Here is a 23,954-nt window from a genome sequence, read left to right as displayed (position 1 = left end):
TTGAAATTTAGATTCTGGATTCGTTGGCAGTGAAGTCGCTTTGAAACTTTGAAGCTTGGGATCTTGAACAATGAAATCGTCACGTAGATGATTTCACCCTTCGTATGTGTCTGACTGTTGTCCACCATCAGCAACCAGATCTGCAACTTGAACGATCTTTCCCAGAGAAGATCTATCACCTAGTCCCCGGCAACGACGCCAAAATGTTAGCACTCAGAATGAACCTCAAGGCTGAGAAGAGGCAATTCCGAGGTAACCACAGACCAAGATTTTGATCTGGCATCTAGCCCTGCCAAACCAGAGAGGGCTCTCTCTTTGCCAACAAGATGTGGCAGCAATATATGAAATTTTAGGCTAGCTATGGAGTTCGGGGATTTGTTTAAAAGGTTTTTGGGTCGAAAACAACAAGAGAAGGGACCATTGGACTATGGATTCGATGCCAATTTCTGCCAGCAAACTTGGGGCAAAGTAAGTGCAATGTTCAGCCAGATAAAATATTTCAAATGTGAGAAGAATAGGAGAGAAATCCCGCTGCCCTGCAGGCATCAAACAGGCGATGGATCCACAGTAGTAGCGTTAGACGAAAGAGAAACAAAGGGTTACTCAGTAGAGCATCTAACAGAGGATGGATTCTACAAAGATAACCACTACATTTAACAACAAAATCATTGCGAAAGGAGAAACATGCGTCAATGTATTCCTAACACTTCCCTTAGATAATGTTGTAACAAGCATCAGCAAAAAAAACAAATTATGTAAGTGAATTTACGAGAAAAACAAACACATGCTGGACATTAAACATCATGATGGATCCCAAATCTAAAAGACATAAACTGCTCCATTAAAAATAATATTTAGAAGAAACTTTGCACAGTCCAAGGCAGCCTTCCTCTGCTGAAAAAATCGAACCTCTATCTTTTAAAAATAATCCTATATATACTAAATTACAAAGCTATTTTGATTCCTATTACATAGGAATAAAAAATAAACAAATAAAATAAAATGTATTTTTTTTTGTAAAAATAAAATAAATTACAATTTAGGAATTAAATTAAATCTAAAAAAAATCAAATCTACTGCCACAAGTCGAATTACCTGCCAAAATTAGTTTGGAACTCTCGCTAGAAATCTGGAATGTTTAACAGCTATTGATTTCAAGCCTACAAACTCTACCACCGGTTCCTAAAAATATTTGAATAATGCCACATCTCTTTCAAAAATTTGATTGACTGCCATAAGTCCTTTAATTGCCCATGAAATCTCCTTATTATCGCCCTAAATCTCTGCACAAGAAACATAATATCACCGCTAAATATTTCCTTCGCCAGTTCATTTTCTACATGCTGCTAAATCACTTTTACTGACTTTGCACCATAACCTGGATCATAACCCATACTACCTAACTATCAGTCATTTTAAGGGTGATTCTCCTGTCTCTTAACCTTTTTTTGAACATGATCCAGCTTTCATTGGACTATACATTAGACCAGGAAAATTTTAAAATGATGGCCCTACGCGTAGCGCCAAATGACTACGCGCAGCACCCCTTGAAGATGGCTATACACGCAACGTATAACATGTCCATCCAATTCCTGGACGAGCTTCAACTACTGGTCATGATTCCACAACCTCAACAGCATTCTAAAATGGTTCCTTGCCAAACAATCAGAACCATGTTGGAAGAGGGTTTATGGTACCATCCTTTGTTGATGAAGAAACCAACTCCAGTGGAAGTCCAGTTGAGCTTTGAAAGATTGAATTGTTGATGTATAGCCTGACTGCCAATAGTATGCTCACCATGCTATTTTGTGGAGAATCTCACAATCTCTGAAAATGCAGTAGTAGCTCTTCCTCTTCCCCAGCGCTTGGTGACAGAACTGCAAGGCACGGAAAAAGAGAATGTGACAGCATCTCCCCAATTAAGTCTCCTACTCTTACAAGTGAAAAAACCAATTATTTCAGAGCAACCCACAAGCCACCACTCATATTCTATCTCGTAGGTTGGAAAACATCCATCACCATTCTCAAAGGGGCAAATGACTTCCCTTTACATATTTGATTCAACATGCTCAAAAGGAACCAACAGAATCAAGCTTTGAATCTTCGGATCTCGCGGTGAGCTCCATCAGATTGCTTGAAGAAACATGGTTGTCAGTAATTGAAAATCGAGCCCCATCCCCTGGTGTGGTTCATTTAATATTGAACTTGTCTAGATTATGTTTATAGCCTTATTTATATCATTTTTTGCAAGGTGAAGAGCGCATATCATATTCATATCTGATTTCTTAGAGCCCAGAACTACTCTAATGGCTTTAATCCTCTCGGCCCTTTCCCGATTTTCCATTTGTTGAACCAAAATTCCCATCTCCTCTTCCTTTTCGATAAGCATTGACAACAGGTGCATTGACAAAATGTAAATCCCATCTCGACACACAGGTTCTACGTGCAGCACCACACTTCTAGAAACACAGGGCCACAGCCAGGAGCACAGCGCCACACTCCAGATTGGCTTGACTTTTGATTTTTTGACTTGGCTTCAATTTTTTGACTTGTGTGTGTTGTTGATGCAGGGGCGCTTGGAATTTGGAGCATATCGAGGGGGAAAAAGGAACCTTCCCACCTGATCTTCCTGCTGTGAATTTATTATGTCCAGATTGAACTCTTGCACATATGTCTGTCCTGTAGCTACCTCCGACTTTATCTTTCTCTTCTTTGATTCTATCTTGTTAGGATTTCCCCTCTGGTGTAATGGTCTATTTGGCTGCATTTTAAAACAATTCCCATTCTGTAACCACAATCTGGTTGATTGCATTTTGCAAGGACTCCCATTCTGCAATGTTGATTTTTCCTGTGATGAAATAATTTCTTACAAAAGTGTTCTCTATAGCATTGTAGTTTCCTGGATTGAAATTCTCATCACTAAGCTCCAAGCCAATGGCTGCACTTCGGGGATTCCTAATGTTTAATGCCATTTTGTTTTCAACCCTTCTGAGACTAGAAAAACTGAGATTCTTGAACCAATTCCACAATATTATTTACCACCACTGGTTGGTATCATTTATCTTGCTCTTTTTGTCCTTCTGCCTTCTACGAAAAAACCACTTGTGGACTTGCTGTTCTGATAACATTAACTCTACTGGAAGTTTTCTTTTCATAGCTTCTGCCAGAGATTTTTCCTCCTGAGTAGCTACAACCTTTTTGAGTGGACTTTGATCTTGGAACACTCGAAAGATAATGACATCTACCTCCTCATCAATTGCAACCTCCCCAAGATTCATACTTATAATTCTCCAAGTAATTCCTCTTAAGAACCATGAGACCAGCAGCTGTAAACCTTTCACTAGCAATATCCCTGTCAACAATGTACAGTGCCCTCTGCACAGGATATCTCTTTCAATCAAAGCAGAGAAACGAGCTCGCCATATGTTGAGATGAGGATTAGTAGCACGGTAATAGACCTCAAATGCTATGTTCTCTCCTTCTCTATCACAATCCAGCCACAAAACTAGCCACTGACATCTCCTAGCTTCCTCTGGATCATTCAATACATGAACTGCTTCACGAGAGATCTTTGAGTCATTTATTCATTCGGTCATATCTTTTGATTCGGGAGCTGGTTTTGGGAGTGTGATATACCGCTAGAAAGATTTTTCCGAGCTGCTCCTGATGAACATGCTTATGACATGTTTTGTGCTGAAGATCATGTGCAAAAAATCTAACAAAATAGACATAATAAGAGGCCCATTTTGATCACTGAAGGAAGGCCAAAGGACTGACTCTAACAGTATCCTTGGACACTCCAAACGGTGGTTCGGGCAGTGTGAACAGTGCTAGCCGACTTGCATGATTTGACAGATATTGTACCAAGGAAACTTGGGGTTTCCTACAAAGACTGTAAAACTTAATATTTGTGAAGTATTGATATTATCGGGCAGACTCATATTTCAAGGAGTTGCCCCTCTCGGTTTATTATCTGTTGTGCATATATGTGTAAAAGATAATAATGATGAATGATGTAAGAAAGTTTCCACTGTGTTAATGAAAGTATACATAGGAAAGTTGAAAAATAAACTAAGTATAGAAAGTAGGCATAGTCCACGATCGCAAGTATTATTAAAAAGAAAGTGGTTGGTGGTGCCACACCTCCTATAGTGCGGTTGGAAGAGTACCGCTAGTGTAGGGCTGTGACAGTTGGTATTAGAGCCCTGATTCAGAGAATCGGATTTGTAGAAAAGCTGATCCCACTGCACTTCGTGACAGTTGGTATCAGAGGTCCGTATTCCGCAGGCTTTGGTGATTCAGAATTGCAGATTGAAGTGCTACACTTCGTGACAGGTTTATCTAGGGTGAAGCTTCGTGCTTGGGCCAAGTTGAACGACAAGACATGGCAGGTTTGGAAGAATGTCAAGGGAGGCTCTTGCTGACCTTATACAAGTTGAAGTGGATGAAAGAGGAGAACCCACGGATTCGAGATGAACTTGAAGTCTTGGAAAGGAATGTAAGATGAACTTCTTCGACTTGGTTGAGCAATGGAGCAGGTTGCAGCTGCAGATTGCGATGATAAAAAAGAGGAAGTCGTGATGTTTGAGGATGTTGTAGATATGACAACGATGGAGGATGAACTTTAAATTGATCAAGTTGGACCAGGATCGTGCAGTTTTCAAGCATTGGTGAATGAGGATACTCTCATGGAGGAGCCTAATGATGAAGTAAGTACTACTGATACTTGTGTTTCAATTGAGCTTTTGGTAGATGGGCCATATGCAGAGAAGCGCAAAATTAGTTTGCCAATGCGATGGAGGATCATACCATGGATGTCTACGATGAGACCTTTTATGGAAAGGCAAGGACCATTGATTATTGTAGGATTTGTTGGGGTTATTTGTGACCTTATGGCAGAAGGTGCAAATGCCCGTGACAAGGGAGGAACGTGATGATCATTGCGAAAGAATGGGTCATGCTTTAGCCATATGGAGAAATTGGCTAAGTGCTCAGCATGACTCATGGATAGAATGGAGGAGGGCACATACTTGAGTGGACTTCTCATGGCTGAGACCAAGAGGAAGTCTTGGTGGAACCTTCAATGGGGGAGCCATGGTGGAAGAGACTCATGTGGTGATGATATGGTTTGGGTGACTATGGGCACTAGACCGGATTGCAGGCTTGGATGAGAATGACAGATTGTTGTGATGGGTCTACTTAGTTGGGCAATGGAGCAGGTTGCGGTTGCAGATTGCAATGACAAAGAATAGGAAGTCGTGATGTTTGACAATGTTGCAGATATGACAGCGATGGAGGATGAACTTTAAATTGATCAAGTTGGACCAAGATCGTGCAGTTTGCAGACATTGGTTAATGATGATACTCTCATGGAGGAGACTCATGATGAAGTAAGTACTACTAATACTTGTGTTTCAGTTGAGATTTTGGTAGATGGGCCATATGCAGAGAAGAGAAAAATCAGTTTTCCAATGAGATGGAGGATCGTACCATGGATGTCTACGATGATATCTTGTATGGAAAGGCAAGGACCATTGATTGTTGTAGGACTTGTTGGGGTTGTTTGTGACCTTATGGCAGAAGGTGCAAATGCCCATGACAAGGGAGGAACCTGATGATCATTGCGAAAGAATGGGTCATGCTTTAGCCATATGGAGAAATTGGCTAAGTGCCTAGCATGACTCATGGATAGAATAGAGGAGGACACACACTTGAGTTTGATGATACTTGGGTGGATGTTGGGTCCCTATAATACTAGTGATTACCCCATTACTATTGTAGTTTCATCCCTTATTAATATTGTTGTGCCCCTATTATCCCCATATTGTTATTATTGTGCTCCATAGAATCCCTCTATTGTTATTTTTGTGGCTTTATATTATTATTGTTAGGTCGGTTGGGTTATATTGTGACTCCTTAGACTCCTATATATAGAAAGGAGGTTTTGTCATTTGACTCATTGAAGAATTGTTCATTTATGTAATTTAAAGGAGGTTGCCCCCTCGAAGAGGCTGAATTCTAAGGTGTTGATCTATCTTTTCTATCTTTTCTTGAGTTGGTGTCATAACATTTGGTATCAGAGCTTTGGATTCTAGGGTTTCACTGCTCCAAATAGGTCATCGTGGAATTTTTGCTATAACTTTTTTCCCGCGACGTTTCAAAAGCTAAAAAAAAACCCATTTGAGAAGAAATCGTGCTGAACCTCGGATCTAAATTTCAGAGCTTTTCACGCTATATTTGCAGAGATATGATCTGAAGAAGTTGGTATTTTTGCAGACTCCTGAATTACATTCCAAACAGGTGACCTGGGGAAAGTCATCATAAATTTCTTTCTGAGCATTGGATTGAAATTTTGTAAGAAGGTATAGAAAGAGGATGGACTATAGTTTCTTGTATATATTTTTTAGGGTCAAAGGTCGAAACAGTGACTCGTGGCACGTCGTATAGTTTCACTATACTAAACTAGTCTATAATCAGGTCACTGTGGGAGATTTCGCATAACTCTTCCATGGAGAACTCAATTTGGATCAGACTGGTGGCATTGGAAAGAGGACATAGAGGGATACTGTATATCGCAATTTCAGAACTGAATGATCTGAAAGTACAGAGATACATTAGAGGCAATATCGAGCTCCTACAAAGTGAAAAAGGGTGTGTAGATTCTTTTAAATTTTTGCTTAAGATTGGTTTGAAAATTTATTTTGAAGGAATTCAAAGGGCATAGTAGAGCATTATTATCGGTAACTGATGCCCCGAGGAAAGAAAATGCAAACACTTAGTAAGCAACCTGAAAGCTCTAGCATGACTCATGAAGAAGATGAAGAAATGCTACATGATATATCAAAATTAGAAGAACAAGTTCAATGTCACTCTCACAAAATCTAATAGAAGCTAAGATAAATGGCGTGGAATCTAAGATAAAGGGCATGGAAGCTAAGATGAACAATTTGAAGATATATTTGAAGACAGATTTGAATAGAGACATGGTAGATTTGAAGATAGATTTGAAGACAGACATGGTAGATTTGAAGACAGATTTGACAAATTTTCTACAAGAAATACTTACTAATGGTGAAAAGGTAGTATAGGAAACTCATGATGAGAACGAAAGAAATATTAATCATGATTTCATAGACCCTAATGTGGGATCGAAGACCCACCATATTCCAAAAATCAATATGAGGAAGTTTGATGGCAAGGATCCCACAACATGGATATTACAGATGGAGCAATTTTTCGATCTCAATAATGTGCAAAACACACAAAAGGTACGTATTGCAACTTTATATTTGGAACCAAATTAGTTTGTATGGTATCAATGGCTTTTCTCTCGTAAATGAATTATCACTTGGGCAATTTTTACGGAAGAATTGACAGCACATTATGACGATACAAAAAACAACACTTTTTTTAGCCAATTGATAAGTCTCAAACAAAATGGTTCAATAATGGAGCACATTGAGGAATTCCAAAAATTGAACATAAGGGTGAAAAATATTCCAGAGGAGCATATGATTGATGTGTTCATAGGGACTTTAAAGAATAATATCCAACATGATGTTTGCCTTTGGGAACCTGATTCATTAGAGAAGGCATTCAGGTTAGCAAGAAAAATGGAAAGCAAAATTATGGCAACCAGGAAGCATACCACTCACAACTATAAAGATGGAAGTGTTTTTGCCCCTAGTCTTCCACAACCTATAAGGTTGACACCACAACAATTGGAAGAAAAAAGAGTAAAAGGGCTTTGTTACGATTGTGATAGCAAATACACTAAAGGTCATAAGTGCGTTGAGAAGAAATTATTCTACATAGATTGTGAAGAGGAAGAAGAAAAGGAGCAAGAAAGGTCAAAAGAAGAGGATATACTCCAGGAACAAAGCCTAGATAAAGAAGAAATGAATCCGACCATATCTTGTAATGCATTGGTGGGAATTACCACTCCTCAAACCATCAAGATAGAAGGACAAATCAAGAAGAAAAAGGTAATAGTGTTGATTGATTCAGGAAGTACCCACAATTTTATTCATTGTAAGGTAGCAAAAGAATTGAATTGCTTCTTATATTCAGCACCAGAGTGTCAAGTGATGGTTGCAAATGGAGGAACAATAAATTTCTTTGGAAAGTGCCATAATATCAAGCTATCCATGGGAGAATATGTATTGACTAGCCCAATGCTTTCCATTCCAATGGGAGATGTTGATGTTGTACTAGGAGTCCAATGGCTACAATCCTTGGGTACAATAGCTTTTAATTTTCAAGAACTTTTCATGAAATTTTCTGTGGAAGGAAAGGAAGTTGAATTAAGGGGTATTGCAGGGAAACCGGGAAAGATAATCAGCTCTAACGGTATGACAAAGCTTCTAAAAAAGGAACAAAGGGTGTAATTGCACAATTATGTTCGCTAGATGTTTCCACATTGGAATCATCTATTTCTCCAGATCTCCAAAAAGTCTTGGACAATCATTCCAAGGTATTTGAGACTCCCAAAGGTCTCCCACCTATTCGTGATCATGATCATGCTATTCATCTGATTCCAGGAAGTGTTCCTCCAAACATCAAGCCGTACAGATATCCCTATGCCCAAAAGAGTGAAATTGAACGTATGGTTGCAGAAATGCTAGAGGCTGGTATAATTCAACCGAGTCAAAGTTCTTTCTCTGCTCCAGTAGTATTGGTGCACAAGAAGGATGGATCATGGCGCATGTGTCCAGATTATAGGGAGCTCAACAAGCTCACTATTAAAGATAAGTTTCCCATTCCTGTCATTGATGAATTACTGAATGAATTGCATGGATCAATTTACTTCACCAAGTTGGATCTTCGTTCAGGATATCATCAAATCAGAATGAAGACTGAAGACATTCCGAAAACAACATTTAGAACTCATGAGGGTCATTATGAATTTTTGGTCATGCCTTTTGGCCTTACCAATGCACCTTCAACATTTCAAGGTTTGATGAATTCCATTTTCAAACCATTCCTTAGAAAATTTGTGTTAGTATTTTTTGATGATATACTAATCTACAGCAAGTCTTGGAAGGATCATGTTGAACATGTTGACAGGGTGCTACAACTATTGGAGGAGAAGAAATTATATGCAAAAAGATCCAAATGTTTCTTTGGAATACAAGAGATGGAATATCTGAGTCATATTGTATCTCACGAAGGAGTTAAGGTAGACCTTCACAAAATTAAAGCCATTAAGGAATCCCCACATCCATAAAGCATCTGCGAGGATTTCTCGGGTTGACAGGGTATTATCGCAAGTTTGTTAAGAATTATGGGAGAATAGCAGCACCTCTAACAACATTATTGAAGAAAGATGCATTTTCATGGACTCCAGAAGCAACAAAGGCCTTCGAACATCTTAAAGAGGCAATGTGCCAAGCACCGATCTTAGCTACACCGGACTTCACAAAAACCTTTATTGTGGAATGTGATGCTTCAGGAAATGGAATTGGTGTTGTTTTAATGCAAGATGAAAGACCCATTGCTTTTGAAAGTCGTCCAATCAAGGGAAAATTTTTACACAAAGCTATTTATGAGAAGGAAATGTTGGCAATACTCCATGCACTTAAGAAATGGCGACCCTACCTAATGGGAAGACACTTCAAGGTAAAAACAGATCATGATAGCCTTAAATACTTTTTAGAACAAAGATTATCCTCTGAAGAGCAACAAAAGTGGGTCACAAAGATGTTGGGTTATGACTTTGAAATCATCTACAAAAAAGGGAAGAAAAATGTGGTGGCAGATGCACTCTCAAGAAAGGATGAGGATGTGGAAGCATTGTTGTGTGCCATTTCTATTATCCAACCAGATTGGATAAACGAAGCAAGGGAGGAATGGAAGAATGATGAAGAAGTGTGGGCACTTATTCGAAAGTTACAACAAGATTCCAGTACGTCTAATACATTTAGCTAGAAAAATGATTCTTTATGGTACAAAGATCGCTTATACCTCTGTAAGAATTCCCAACTAAAACAAAAGATTCTTATGGAATTGCACACTTCTCCCTTAGGAGGGCACTCAGGATTTTTAAAAACTTACCACAGGGTTAAGAAGGAATTTTTTTTGGATGGCCTTAAATCAGATATTCAAAAATTTGTGGAGGAATGTTTGGTTTGCCAACAAAATAAATTTGAAACAATTAAGACACCGGGTCTATTACAACCTTTATCCATTCCAAGCCAATGTTGGGAGGAGGTTTCAATGGATTTTATCACAGGTTTACCCAAGTCTGAGAGAAAGAGTGTCATCATGGTGGTAGTTGACAGACTTACCAAGTATGCACACTTTTGTGCATTATCACATCCATTTAAAGCCAGTACAGTTTCTACTGCATTTATGGAAACAATTCAAAAGCTACATGGAAACCCAAAGATTATTGTAAGTGACAGAGATCCCATTTTCACTAGAAATTTTTGGACATAATTATTTTCTTGTCTTGGTACTCAGTTAGCTCATAGCTCATCTTATCATCCTCAATCTGATGGGCAAACTGAGATAGTAAACAAATGTTTGGAAGGATATCTTTGTTGCTTTGTATCTGATAAACAGACACAATGGGTCAAATGGTTGCCTCTGGCTGAATGGTGGTATAACACTTCCTTCTATACAGCGACAAAAATGACCCCATTTATGGCACTTTATGGATATCAACCACCATCCATCACATCATATTTAAGAGAAAATTCTAAGGTTCAAGCAGTGGAACATCACATCGAACATCAACAACAAGTCCTCCAACTCTTAAAGGATAACCTCGTGTTGGCACAGAATAGAATGAAACAACAGGCAGATCAACATCGCAGCGAAAGAAGTTTTGATGTAGGTGATTGGGTATTCCTACAGCTACAAACATATAAGCAAATGTCCCTCAAGCAAGCTAAGAAGGATAATAAATTATCACCAAAGTATTATGGTTCGTACAAGGTGTTGCAAAAGATTGGTACTATGGCATACAAATTGGAGCTTCCTGCAGCTTCTCGATTGCACCCAGTTTTCCATGTTTCATGTTTAAAGAAGGTTATAGGAGACAAGCTCCCAGTTCAAACAATATTGCCAGAACTTGACGAGGAAGGAAAAATTATATTGGAACCGGAAGTAGTCATAGAAACAAGAACTTGACAGCTACAAAATTGATCAATTTCGGAGTATCTTATCAAGTGGAAGAACTTATCTGTTGAAGATTCCACATGGGAGGATGAGAATTTTATATAGAAGCATCTAGAACTACTCAAGCGTTGAGGACAACACTTTTTTGAAGGAAAGGGGCATGTTGGGTCCCTAAAATACTAGTGATTACCCCATTACTATTGTAGTTGCATCCATTATTAATATTGTTGTGCCCCTATTATCCCCATATTGTTATTACTATGCCCCATAGAATCCCTCTATTGTTATTTTTGTGGCTTTATATTATTATTGTTAGGTCGACTGGGTTATATTGTGACTCCTTAGATTCCTATATATAGAAATGAGGTTTTGTCATTTGAATCATTGAAGAATTGTTCATTTATGTAATGTAAAGGAGGTTGCCCCCTCGAAGAGGCTAAATTCTAAGGCGTTGATCTATCTTTTCTATCTTTTCTTGAGCTAGTTTCATAACAGTGGACTTCTCATGTCCGAGACCAAGAGGATGTCTTGGTGGAACCTTCAGTGGGGGAACCATGCTGGAAGAGATTCATGTGATGATGATATGGTTTGGGTGACTATGGGCACAAGACCGGATTGCAGGCTTGGATGAGGATGACTGATTGTTGTGATGGGTATACTTAGTTGGACAACATGGGAAACTTGGGTCATGGACATCGAGTTGGGGACATGAAGCATAGTAGTCTTATGCAGGGACATTATGTAGAAGCACTTGTAGAGGTGTCACTTATGGGCATCCAATGAGGAGTGCCAAGGCAGGGATGTTATACTAGTGGATTTGCTGATGTGACATGGAGATGTTTTACTTATGAGCCAACGGAGAGGTTGTGCACTCTTGTACAACAAGCCCATGGACTTGGTTGGATTTGTGAGCAGACTATGGAGCATTCCTACTACATGGAGAGCCAAGTCATCTTGCAGGGACCTTTGGGCCTGATTGGAGATGACTCATGGAGCTCATGATGACATGAGGTTGTGACTTTTAGGGACTTCATATTATGGTGGACTTGGAGGATCTGATGCATTGAGGCACTGAGGTTAGGGAATTTGATGCAGGATGGGGTGCATACTTTTGAGTACATGTAAGGGTGTGCTTGAGAGAGTGACTTGATGTGGAGGATCGATATGGGACACTTTGGAGTGATGGAGTTACAATGATGATGATGCCTTGGTGGTAACACTTGGGCATAGGTTGAGCCGAGACTTGACCACTTTTGATACACAGGAGAAGAGACAAGTGTATACTTGTTTCCTTGGTAGACTTGAGGGATGGCACATTGCAGATATGATGGAGGTTGCTTCATGGACCTAGATGTGGCACATCGAGAGTCGGGTTTGATGAGAGGATCTCTTCATTTTGAGGAGATGGATTTTACACATATGGATGATGATGTTGGGATAGATGTGGCTGATTTCATGCAACACATTGACACCAAACATCATGGACAACATGTTGCAGACGAGATGGAGTTTACTTCATGGACCTGGGCATGGCTTACTTAGATGGAGATGGATTCTTGATCGAGTTGATGTTGTGACAGGAGTCTAAGAAATGACTGATGATGGCATGAGGATGTTCATTCTCATGGTTTGAGCGTGACCATTGGACTAGCTACCCGACTACTTCAAATCATGGGGTACGGATGTGTACAAAAATGTGTTAGCATTATGATGGAGTATCATGGTAGCAGTTCACATGATAGCGATACATGATGAGGTCGACACGATATGTTGTAGTAAGAATGTAGATTGAGTTGGAGGGACCAGCCTTCCACAGTGGGAGTAGCATGTGGGGATCACGACGAATATGGTTGATGATCATGGATTGAGGAGACTTTCCGATTCATGGAGACATGAGCCTTTATGGTTTGTGCAATCGAAGAGCAGAGGCAGGCAGCATGGGCATCTTTGGATGTTGGAGCTAGCAAACACTTTGCGATGTCGTTTGATGGTGTTGTCGAGGATGACAACCATTTAGAGTGGAGGAGTATGTCAAGCCCACGAGTTGGGTACGCACGTTTAACTGACGGGTCAGTGGGAGTTGGCACGGGCAAACGGTGCGACACGAAAGTCATCTTGTGAAAATGACTAAGTGTTGGGCAGTGGAAAGTTATATGTGGGGGTAGTCCTGCACATGGGCGCCCACACCATGGGCCAACGCGAAGTTGGGGCGAGTTGGATGAAATGGTGGGTCGGCTTGGTGAGTCGACGCCCTGAACAATGGGCCAATCACCATATAAGTAAAGCATTGGGATGGTGGAAAAAATCATTGAAAGAAGTTTCTAAGTGTTCATGTGAGCTGGAGAGTGAGCTAACTTGGAGAAGACTGAAATTTGACAAGGTGTAGGCGAACTCTTGGGCTGAAACACTGAGCTGGGGCAAACGTAGAAAGCATAGATGTAGGTCGTGCGAAGGCGTGTTGGGTGTCGGGCCGAACGACCATGCGAGGGTGCCGAGCTAAACGACCGAGCAAGGGAGCTTGTCTGAACGATCGGGCGAGGTTCAAAGGCGTTTGGGCAAGGGCATGCGAGGGCGTCAGTCCGAACGAGCGAATGGGCGAGGGCGTGCAAGGGCTTCGGGCTGACCGAGCGAACGGGCGATGGCATGCGAGGGCACCGGGCCAAACGAGTGAATAGGCGAGGGTGTGCGAGGGCACCGGGCTAAACGACTGAACGGACGAGGGTGTGCAAGGGCATCCGCCTGAACGAGTTGAGGGCGTTCAGCTAAATGAGCTGCAGGTGAATGACGAGCTGAACAATGTGAAGATGAACAAGGTGCGACGAGCGGAAGTATCCTTGGGCACTCTGAATGGTGGTTCGGGCAGTGTGAACGGTGCAGGCCGACTTGCACGATTTGACAGATATTGTACCAAGGAAACTTGGGGTTTCTTACAAAGACTATAAAACTGAATATTTGTGAAGTATTGATATTATCGGGTAGACTCATATTTCAAGGAGTTTCCCCTCCCGATTTATTATCTGTTGTGCATATATGTGTAAAAGATAATAATGATGAATGATGTAAGAAAGTTTCCGCTGTGTTAATGAAAGTGTACTTAGGAAAGTTGAAAAATAAACTAAGTATAGAAAGTAGGCGTAGTCCACGATCGCAAGTATTGTTAAAAAGAAAGTGGTCGGTGGTGCTGCACCTCCTATAGTGCAGTTGGAAGAGTACCGCCAGTGTAGGGGCATGACAGTTGGTATCAAAGCCCTAATTCAGAGAATCGGATTTGCAGAAAAGATGATCTCACTACACTTCTCAACAGTTGGTATCAGAGGTCCGTATTCCGCAGGCTTTGGTAATTCAGAATTGTAGATTGAAGTGCTACACTTCGTGACAGGTTTAACAGGGGTGAAGCTTCATGCTTGGGCCAAGCTGAACGACTAGACATGGCAGGTTTGGAAGAATGTCAAGGGAGGCTCTTGCTGACCTTATACAAGTTGAAGTGGATGAAAGAGGAGAACCCACGGATTCGAGATGAACTTGAAGTCTTGGAAAGGAATGTTAAAGATGAACTTCTTCGACTTGGTTGAGCAATGGAGCAGGTTGCAGCTGCAGATTGCGATGATAAAAAAGAGGAAGTCGTGATGTTTGAGGATGTTGTAGATATGACAACGATGGAGGATGAACTTTAAATTGGTCAAGTTGGACCAGGATCGTGCAGTTTGCAAACATTGGTGAATGGGGATACTCTCATGGAGGAGCCTAATGATGAAGTAAGTACTACTGATACTTGTGTTTCAATTGAGCTTTTGGTAGATGAGCCATATGCAGAGAAGAGCAAAATTAGTTTGCCAATGCGATGGAGGATCATACCATGGATGTCTATGATGAGACCTTTTATGGAAAGGCAAGGACCATTGATTATTGCAGGATTTGTTGGGGTTATTTGTGACCTTATGGCAGAAGGTGCAAATGCCCGTGACAAGGGAGGAACATGATGATCATTGCGAAAGAATGGGTCATGCTTTAGCCATATGGAGAAATTGGCTAAGTGCTCAGCATGACTCATGGATAGAATGGAGGAGGGCACATACTTGAGTTTGATGATACTTGGGTGGACTTCTCATGGCTGAGAGCAAGAGGAAGTCTTGGTGGAACCTTCAATGGGGGAGCCATGGTGGAAGAGACTCATGTGATGATGATATGGTTTGGGTGACTATGGGCACTAGACCGAATTGCAGGCTTGGATGAGAATGACAGATTGTTGTGATGGGTCTACTTAGTTGGACAACATGGGCAACTTGAGTCATGGACATCGAGTTGGGGACATGGAGCATGGTAGTCTTATGCAGGGACATTATGCAGGAGAACTTGTAGAGGTGTCACTTATGGGCATCCAATGAGGAGTGCCAAGGTAGGGATGTTATGCGGGTGGATTTGCTGATGTGACATGGAGATGTTTTACTTATGAGCCGATGGAGAGGTTGTGCACTCTTGTACATCAAGGTCATGGACTTGGTTGGATTTGTGCGTAGACTATGAAGCATTCCTACTACATGGAGAGCCGAGGCATTTTGCAGTGACCTTTGGGTCGAGATATGTATGCTTGTTAGGATGTTGATTGCAGATGACTAATGGAGCTCATAATGACATGAGGTTGTGACTCTTAGGGACTTCATATTTTAGTGGACTTTGAGGATCTGATGCATTGAGGAGCTGAGGTCAGGGACTTTGATGCAGGATGGGGTGCATACTTTTGAGTACATGTATGGGTGTGCTTGAGAGAGTGACTTGATGTGGAGGATCGATATGAGACACTTTGGAGTGATGGAGTTACAACGATGATGATGCCTTGGTGGCAACACTTGGGCATGGGTTGAGTCGAGACTTGACCACTTTTGATACATGGGAGATGAGACAAGTGTATACTTGTTTCCTTGGCAGACTTGAGGGATGACACATTGCAGATATGATGGAGGTTGCTTCATGGACCTGGATGTGGCACATCGAGAGTCGGGTTTGATGAGAGGATCTCTTCATTTTGAGGAGATGGATTTTACACATATGGATGATGATGTTGGGATAGATGTGGCTGATTTCATGCAGCACATTAACACCAAACATCATGGACAACATGTTGCAGACGAGATGGAGTTTACTTCATGGACCTGGGCATGGCTTACTTAGATGGAGATAGATTCTTGATCGATATGATGTTGTGACAGGAGTCTGAGAAATGACTGATGATGGCATGAGGATGTTCATTTTCATCATTTGAGCGTGACCGTTGGGCTAGCTACCCGACTACTTTAAATCATGGGGTCCGAAAGTGTACAAAAATGTGTTAGCATTGTGTTGGAGTATCATGGCAACAGTTCACACGATGGCAATACATGATGAGGTCGACACAATATGTTGCAGTAAGCATGTAGCTTGAGTTGGAGGGACCAACCTTCCACAGTGGGAGAAGCATGTGGGGATTGCGACGGATATGGTTGATGATCATGGATTGAGGAGACTTTCTGATTCATGGAGACATGAGCCTTTATGGTTTGTGCAATGGAAGAGCAAAGGCAGGCAACATGGTCATTGGATGTTGGAGCTAGCAAACACTTTGTGATGTCGTATGATGGTGTTGTTGAGGACGACAACTGTTTAGAGTGGGGGAGTATGTCAAGCCCACGAACCGGGCGTGCCGAGCAGGTGTGTTTAACCGACGGGTTGACGGGAGTTGGCACGGGCAAACGGTGCGACGAGCTGACCAAACGAAGGAAACATGCGACGCGAAAGTCATCTTGTGAAAATGAATAAGTGTTGGGCAATGGAAAGTTATATGTGGGGGCGATCTTGCACATGGGTGCCCACACCATGGGCCAAAGCGAAGTTGGGGCGAGTTGGATGAAATGGTGGGTCGACGCCCCAAACGATGGACCAAGCGCCATATAAGTAAAGCATTGGGATGGTGGCAAAAATCATTAAAGGAAGTTTCCAACTGTTCATGTGAGTTGGAGGGCGAGCTAACTTGGAGAACACTGAAATTTAGCAAGGTGTAGGCAGACTCTTGGGCCGAACCATTGAGCCAGGGCAAATGCAGAAAATGGAGCTGCAGGTCGTGCGAAGACATGTGAGGGCGTTGGGTCGAACGACCGTGCGAGGGCGTCGGGCTGAATGACCGGGCGAGGGCATCCAAGGGCGTTTGTCTGAACGACTGGGTGAGGTCATGCGAAGGCGTTTGGGCGAGGGCGTGAGAGGGCGCCGGGCTAAATGACCGAATGAGTGAACGTTTGGGCGAAGTCATTCAAAGGCATTTGGGCGAGGGCGTCAAGCTGAACGAGCGAATGGGTGAGGGTGTGCGAGGGCGTTGGGCTAAACGAGCGAACAGCCGAGGGCACCGGGCCGAACGAGCGAATGGGCGAAGGCGTGAGAGGGCACCGGGCCGAACGAGTGAATAGGCGAGGGAGTGCGAGGGCACTGGGCTGAACCACTGAACGTGCGAGGGCATCCGCCTGAACGAGTTGAGGGTGTTCGGCTGAATGAGCTGCAGGTGAACGACGTGCTGAACAATGCGACAGTGAACGAGGTGCGATGGGTGGAAGTATCCTTGGGCACTCTGAACGGTGGTTCAGGCAGTGTGAATAGTGTAGGCTGACTTGCACGATTTGACAGATATTGTACCAAGGAAACTTGGGGTTTCCTACAAAGACTGTAAAACTGAATATTTGTGAAGTATTGATATTATTGGGCAGACTCATATTTTAGGGAGTTGCCCCTCCCAGTTTATTATCTATTGTGCATATATGTGTAAAAGATAATAATGATGAATGATGTAAGAAAGTTTCCGCTGTGTTAATGAAAGTATACTTAGGAAAGTTGAAAAATAAACTAAGTATAGAAAGTAGGCGTAGTCCATGATCGCAAGTATTGTTAAAAAAAAGTGATCGGCGGTGCCGCACCTCCTATAGTGCGATTGGAAGAGTACCGCCAATGTAAGCATGTGACACATCAGCATGAGGGAGACATAGTAGAAATTTGGAAGAACGGGATTCGTCTCTAGGAGCGTAAAAATTGACTCGACCGAAACGGATTTTAGGCCAAATTCGAGAGTACTCGAAGATTTTGATGGCCGGTCGACAAGGCAGTAGGAGAAGGTGCATCCTGTCTGGGTGCCAAGCTGTCCGGGGAAGGAGAGCAGCCTGGCTCCTAGGCCGAGCGACCCGGTGGCCCTAGTGAAGAGACCGACATTGTCGTGGCCGTAGCCGATGGCGACATTACAGACAGACGTGGCGCCGAATGTCAACATCTCGGTGGTGAAGCTCCCAATGGTGTAAGAGCTGTCGCTGTAAGAGACCTTGTATTTGCAGCCGCCACTGTGGCAATTGTAGGCACCGAGTTGGCTACAGACTGCGGAGTCACAGCCGACGGTGGAGAAGGAAGCAGAGAAAGCGGGGTTGAATATGGGATCCACCTGTGAGTAGCACTCGCTGCACAGTTCGCACTAAATCTAGACCAGGTCATTGCCAGTGTCGAGCACCATGAATTGTTCCCTTGTCGGTGTCCCAACACCTATACGAGTAAAGTATTCGGGACTCCCTTGCTTCAACCCCGACACGACCTCGCTCCCGAACTCGACAGTGATCTCAGCTACGTTCTCATAGCCCCCCGTCGGGTTCTTCAATCTGAGTTTCCTCTCTATCCGTTGCTCAAGTGCACGGACCCGTCTGGCATCCCTCATTAGCTTTTCCTCCAATCGGCGCTCGTAGGATGCTATAGCGTTGGGGGCATCCTTGACCACTAGACTATCCCTGTGCATCACTTGCATGCTCCAAGCTATCCTTCTCGGCTTCGTCTCTCCTTTTTCATATTCAACTCTGCCTGGCACGGATGCCATCTTGGTCTCAATGAGCCAAGCCGCGACATCCAGAGAATGATACTCCAGCAACTCTGGGGCAGAAATCAGTCTCGACTCTGCAGATTGGAGGAACAATAGCAAGTGTATACACGAGGAATTCGAAGCAACTCCATCTCCTTGTCATTTGTTTGCACGATAATGTAAGAATGGAAAGCTATAAGGGTGAAGCCAAGCCAACTGAGCGTGAGGGAGTGTGTCAGATCTGTGCAGGTGAATAAACGAATTACGAGAACATGGATCTATTTAATGGGGTGATCAGAGACCCGAGATATGAGGGACATTAGAAAAGGCATTCGTTCCTTTCTACGCTTCAATTACAATTCCTTTCTTCACCCTCCCACTCCTTGGCCTGGAATTAATGGATGATCATCCCTTGAATTTGTCGTTGTCACCTCCTGAATTCCTCTCCTTACCTTCCACGTTCCCAACCCAGCCATTTCTTTGTCGTTTCTTTTGCAAATTATCATTATCAATCTATTTCATTGCCACCCCATGTTTGTAGCTAACACATTCACCGAACATATGGAGAAAAAAAAGTTTTAATGACTAAGTTCATTGGGAAAAATAAATAAGAGAGAATTAAATGGTCAGATGGGACAAATAATAACTATTGCTCAACTGAATGTCATATATGGAATGTTCAATGTGTTTCACAGTGGTGCTACATTCAAGGCCATCGAGGCCTACTACTTTTTCACGTGGGTATTAACTCCCTTTGATGTATTGTCTTTGCATTCATTCTTTATGTGCGATAATCTCCCTCACGCAATCTGTGGTTAAATTCAGAGTTGGCTAGCATTCCGCTTCAATTTGGCTGGGAAACGAATTTGGGTTGGAAGGAGAGTGAAGGTGTTGGGGTTTGGGTCTATGGTGCTTTATTGGGTTTCGGCCTTGGTTGAGGAGTGTAGAGGACCACTGCAATTTTCGGGTGTGGGTTGGGTCCTGTCTTCTTGTCTTCCTTTGGGATCCAGTGATCCGGACAGTTGCGGTTTTGTATAGTTTCCACGCCTTCACAGGCTATATTACCTCTTCATACCTGCGGCAACTTTTGGTTTCACCTCTGTCCGCGAGGGATCTTTTTGGTCTTCATAGGTGTGTGGGTATTATTCATGTCTCTCATAAATTGTGTTATTGGCTTGGGTCTCATCTCTAGTCTGAAGGTAACAATATTCTCCTCTTCTGTAATTGGGGTAGCATTCTCTGTTTGCATCAAGCTTTGGGGTTGTATATGGGAGCTGCTCTACCTTGCTCTCTGGTCTGGGTGAACTCTTCCCGTCCGACCCCTCTGGTCGTGGTGTCGGTTTGGTGGTTCATATTCGTTCGGGGCAATGGTTTTGTGGTATTGGGCATTGTTGTATTTTTTGCAAGGTTAAACAAAGGACTCTTTATGGACTCTCCCTGTAATTGGTTGTCATCTGCTCTCAATTTCTACATGCCCCACCAACAGGGTTGTCCTTGCCGAGGGAGGGGGCCGCATGCCCACATTGGGCGTCCTGAGCTAGATCACAATTCATCCTTAGCCAACTAGCCCAGTCGAGAAATAGAGGATGTTAAGGCTCTCTCTCCAATTAGCTCACAAAACAACCTTGTGGCCCCCGCTTCCATGGAATCCATCGCAGACCATAGTCAGGGACCACAGGTACGAAGACCATAATGAGATAATGTCATATCTTACTGATATCCAATATAGCCAAAATGCAATTCTGGAGCATTGGACAACCCCTGGTGTAGTCATCGTCGCACAAATGACCACCTTCGCAGCTTGCAAGCGTGGGTGGAACACATTGACTTCCATATTCATGATCATGCTGGTCACTTTGCAGCTCCCCCTGTAATGCCCCCTCATCCCCCTCCTTGATATGTTGTTGTCAGTTCATGTCTCTTTTTGTGTTACTCCTAGTATGCTAAGGCCACAACACCTTACAAAAATAATGTATGCAAATTGTCTTCCCTGGTATTCTCCAATCCCCAATCTAAAAAACTCTAGTTAGAATGAGAGAGTGGGGACTGCTGAGATCATTTTTGTATGCTATGCTATTTTGAAAATCTAATGAAAACCATTTTGAACGACAAAAAAAAAACAATAAAAATGATAAGCCCCATGAGATAGCTCAATTAGTAAGTTCTCATTACTAAGTACCTTTCTAATTGGCAGGTCATGGGGTCAAATCTCCTCGACACCCTTGGGGTTAGGCCCGACTAGATAAGTGGGCAAGTAGTGAGTAGATCCCTTTGGGTGAATCAGACACCGGATTATTACTCGTGAATGTGAATCACAATTAAAAAAACAATAAAAATGATAAAGATAAATTTGATTCACAAATCAACATAATATTGTTTCATCTTTTTATACTTAGAATTATCGAATTTCATTTTTTTTAGGTAAAAAATATTAAATTTTAGATATTAAAGAAAAAGTTTTTAAAATTCAAATAAACATTATTGTGAAAAAAATAACATGATAAATAAATACTAATTGTAATTTTAACACAAAAAAGAATTCCATCTTTTTTCCAATCCTTCTATATATTTATATAAATAAATATAATAATATATATATATATATATATATATAATAGGGTTCGTTATTGACCTTAATATTTGTATTACAACAATTATTAAAATTTCCATAAAAAATTTAAAGATTTCAAGTAATTTTACAAAATTGTTGAATCAATATGTTATAAATTTTTACTTTTCTACTTTTTAGAGTTATTCTATGTCAGAGATAGAAATGAAAATTTAGTATATTTTTTAAATTTTTAGGGAAAATGTTATCCATAAGGAAATTTAGAAAAGTATGGAAAATGAAAACTAATTATAGTATACTTGTTAGAAAGAGTGGTATTTTCTTCTTATTTTTCCCCATATTTATACAAATAAAATATAACAAATTTTAGATATAAACACATATATTAAGATGAATACAACATAATTCATTGTTGTTTTTTTTATAATAGATGATATTTTTTTTTTTACAAAAATTATTGATATTAATTTTTTGAAAAAAATTATTGAATTTTTTCATAAAAAAAATTGGAGATTTTATTACTATTATTATTAACTAAACTAAATATTAATTATGATACTTAAATTTATGAAAAAAATTTATCTTTCAATTAGCTATGATAATAATGTCCCTCCATAGATGTTTTCTCATAAGTATTTATATATTGGTTTCCATTCTTGTTAGATGTTGTCGCAAAAGTACTTATATATTGGTTTCAATTGTTATTTAAACTAGAATCATAATGTTACAAAGAGAATAGTAGATGGTTAGAAAACTTATTAGGCTCTCCAAAGTAAATATAAAAATAATCAACTATCTAAGATATGGAAAAATTATTTAATACATATTTATCATAGTTGTCAAGTGTGTACTTGTAATATTCTTTCTGAGATAAAATAAGATTAAGTAGATTAAAAAATATTTTAAAATTTATTATTTTAAATTAAAATTTAATGCTCTATACCTTATTCTTAAGAGTGGTCTTAGTGGTTAAGAGCATGTGTTTCCTCCTAAGAGGTCATAGGTTCAAAACGAGCTAGGTAGAGTGTGTATTCCTACCTAAACTTAGGTATTCCTTCCTAAAAATAATAATTTACTTAAAAATAGATGCACTTTCATAATGTGTAAAATCATAATTAAATACTTAAATTATAATATAAAATTCTCTAATTCAAAAAAAGATGAGGTGGATAGTAGTTATTTTAGAATGACCCACCATATCTTTAAAAGTAAGTGAATTAGAATGTCCGACCATATATTTAAAAGTAAGTGAATTAGAGATATTGAGGTTTTTCTTAACTATTAAAAGATAGAAAAATAACCAGAAATTTATATTTATAATATTAAATCTCCAATTAATATATAAGTAAGTGAATTAGAGATGTTGAGGATTTTCTTAACTATTAAAAGATAGAAAAAATAACCAGAAATTTATATTTATAATATTAAATATCCAATTAATATGATGTAGAAATATTATCCAAATTGCATAAATATTAATTAAATAGTCATGAATATTCTTTTAACATCATAAATATGAATTAAATAGTCATAACTATTTTTTGATCATCATAAGAATTTTCAAAATAAAACAGGTTAATGAATTTATTTGTGATAAAAAAAGGTTGATGATGAAAATTATTTCCTTTAACTTTTGATTCTTCCACTCATCTAAAACATAGCTTTACTCGATTTTATAAATTATTTTGTTTTTAAAAAATTCTTATTTATAAAAATCTAATTGACTTAATTGATGTTGAAGACCTTGCTTTTGGAAAAAATATCATTGATGTAATCATAACGAAAGAATTTGTGAGTTATATAAATATTAATAATTGTGGCACTTTCTTTTTCTTTATTGAATCCATTTGCTTAACAAATTCTCCCATCTATAAACTCATTTCAAAGTGTTCTAACATGGTAAGGAGTATAGGAGGTGAAGTGAAACATTCTAAATTGTGGTGATAAGCTTAGGAAATGGTTTGGAAGTAGCCATAGTGAGAAATCATTAGTTTGGGAATCAGTCTCCAAAAGTGGGACCCTGTACAAGCTCCCTCACTACTGGGAAGAGTCCACATGTCACATATTCCCATGTATGCAAGGATAGAATCTAACAAAATTTTCTTACTTTTGACATCAAAATGACAACTAAAACCATGGATAATATACAACTCAATCATTTTGGTATGTTTGATGATCCAGGTTATGTGAGTGACCTTTGTTAGTGTGAGGTGTTCTATGCTGAGAGGTGATTTATAGATAAATTTTTATTCTCATTCAATTTTTAGGCCTCCAGTTTGATTAGAGGAATACATAAAAGTTTGTTACATATTTTTTATAGTGTGTATCCACATTTGGTGTTAAAAAATATTGTTATGATGATTAATTTTATTTTTTTCAATTTAGTTTATTATGTATTTATGTTATGCTATA

At 40.3% G+C, this 23,954-nt stretch overlaps 1 pseudogene; it reads right to left on the bottom strand.

Annotated features, from left to right (window-relative positions):
• Positions 1-23,389, bottom strand: part of LOC149207924 (protein ASPARTIC PROTEASE IN GUARD CELL 2-like) — a 55,050-nt pseudogene extending 31,661 nt beyond the window's left edge.
• Between the last annotated feature and the right edge of the window lie 565 nt (positions 23,390-23,954).

This window comes from Pinus tabuliformis, chromosome 1_2, assembly GCF_031772625.1.
Source record: "Pinus tabuliformis cultivar Carrire ecotype Pingquan chromosome 1_2, CPIR1, whole genome shotgun sequence".
In the NCBI taxonomy this organism is placed as follows: domain Eukaryota; kingdom Viridiplantae; phylum Streptophyta; class Pinopsida; order Pinales; family Pinaceae; genus Pinus; species Pinus tabuliformis.
This window is presented reverse-complemented; position numbering and strand designations above follow the sequence as displayed.